At 38.4% G+C, this 2,203-nt stretch overlaps 1 protein-coding gene across 1 annotated transcript in view; it reads left to right on the top strand.

The window, feature by feature from the left end:
* ENOX2 (ecto-NOX disulfide-thiol exchanger 2) overlaps positions 1-2,203 on the top strand; it is a 210,546-nt gene that overhangs the window by 101,957 nt on the left and 106,386 nt on the right. The window lies entirely within an intron of this gene.

The raw sequence follows: 2,203 nt of genomic DNA, 5'->3' as shown, positions 1-2,203 counted from the left end.
GGGGGGAGGGGTTTGTGTGGGGAGAAGGGTGCAAAATAAAAAAAAATAAATAAAATATAGGCAGGGAGAAAAGTGCAAAATTGAATGAATGGAAATCCAAAAACTCTGTAAGTATTCATTTACATTAATTGAATAAAGTTTAAAATAAAATATTAATGGGCCCTTGAAACCCCTAAAAAAAAAAAAGTTTTCAGTTGTAGTTTTTTTCTGAAGTAGATCACCAGGCTAGATTGCTAAATGGGAGAAACAGAGATAGGGAGATGATAAAACAAAACCAAAACCAGCACACCCTATTTTTAAAATTGAGTAACTTTATATTTTCAAAAATAAAGTAACCTTGAAGAGAATGGACATGATGCACTAACTCTATCTCCGTTCAAGAAAAATGGCACAGTATATAATAAATGGTGTCGTTTAGATATAAAAGATCTTCCTAAGTAGTCAGAGCTTTTAACTCCTAATAGGAGTTTGAGAATAATTTAGAGATTTGACATCTCAGGTGACTTCTTAAGCAGTTTAAACATAATTATTTAATTGTGATCCCTTCTAAGAGTATGACAGAATGAATGCAATCTGGAACATTGCTACTAAGTGTAGTCTGCACAGCCAGGGACTGTTTAGAATTCCAAAATCTTAAATCTTTTGAATCCAAAGCTGCATCTGGCAAGGTCTTGCAGATGATTCACATACATATTAAGCACAGATCTGAAGTGATGTCATTTTGGCATGTGTCATTTGTTGATGCAGTTAGCTGCTGCCACATCTCTCCCTACCCTACCCCCAGAAATTCATAATTCCAGCCAAGATTTTAAATGTTTAACCAATTACAAGAAACCAGAAAGCTAATCAGACCTACATAAGTGGAAAAATATACTGTGTTCATGGATGGGAAGACTTAACACTGTGAAAATTGCAGTACTTCCAAAAGTAATCTGCAAATACAGTGCAATTCCAATCCAGATCTAATCATAATATTTTAAAGAGATAGGGAGGTAAAGTTATCACTAACTTTATATGGAAAAGAAAAAGACCCCAGAAAAGCAAGAGGATACTGAAAAAGTTCAACAAAGTAAGAGGTCTTACACGTCTTGATCCCAAAATCCAGCCACAGTAATTGAAACAGCTTAGGACTGGTATAGAATCACGTATATAGACTAATGGAATAGAGTTAAGAACCAAGAAATAAATCCATCATCCTGTCTTTGACAAAGAGATGAAATCCATCAATCAGGAAAAAGACTATTTAACAAATGGTACTTGTAAAACTAAGTAAGTTTGCAGAAATTTGAAACTAGACCTGTACTTCACCCCATATACAAAATTAACTCAAAATGGATCAATGACATAAGTGTAAAACTCAAATGTGTAAAAATCATCTATGAAAAAAATTGGGAACCCTAGTGAATGGCATAGATGCTGTTATTGTTACTTGCAATCGAGTCACCTGCAACCTAAAGCAACCCTATGTACAGCAGTTCTGAACCCTGCCCTGTCCTGAGACAGAGTCCTTGACTCTGGCATACCTAACTTCATTGCCCCAGTCACTGTATCAGTCCATCTCATCTGGGGTCTTCCTTTCCTCGCTGTCCCTCCACCCTTCCAAGCATGATGTCCTCTTTAAGGACCAGTCTCTCTTGACCATGTGCCCAAAGTATATGAGATGGAGCTTCAAAATCCTAGCCTCCAAGGAGAGATTTGGTTTCACCCTCTCCAAGACAGACCTGTTTGTTTTCTTGGCAGTCCATGGTATGTTGAAGACTCTTCTCCAGCACCACAACTCAAAGGCATCAGTTCTTCTGTCATCCTTAGTCATTGTTCAGCTCTCTGATGCATAGCAAGTAGTTGTGAAGACCATGGCCTGGCTTAAGTGCACCTTAGTCTCTAGACTGACAGATAGACTATCAAATATAACTGCAAAATGCACAGACAAGAGAGAACAGATAAACTAGATAATGGAAGCGTCCTTCAAATGATATTCCTGTCTGGTGGCCTGCTCTGTAGGGAGGTGTGCTGCTAACCAAAAGTTGGCACCTCTCTGGTGGCACCAGAGGCTCCAAGGGAGAAAGATAACAATCTCTTCCCTTGTGATATATAGGCTCCCAAACGCCTGTTGGAGGGTCAACTGTTAATTGGTTCCTACTCCATCTCAGGAACAGGTTTGAGGCCTTGAGCACCAGTTAATTGAATATTGCATTAGAGCGCC

This window comes from Elephantulus edwardii, unplaced genomic scaffold (assembly GCF_000299155.1).
Source record: "Elephantulus edwardii isolate Elephantulus edwardi_28Jun2011 unplaced genomic scaffold, EleEdw1.0 scaffold00016, whole genome shotgun sequence".
In the NCBI taxonomy this organism is placed as follows: Eukaryota; Metazoa; Chordata; class Mammalia; order Macroscelidea; family Macroscelididae; genus Elephantulus; species Elephantulus edwardii.
Note: the sequence above shows the minus strand (reverse complement) of the source record. Positions and strands in the feature narration are given on the sequence as shown.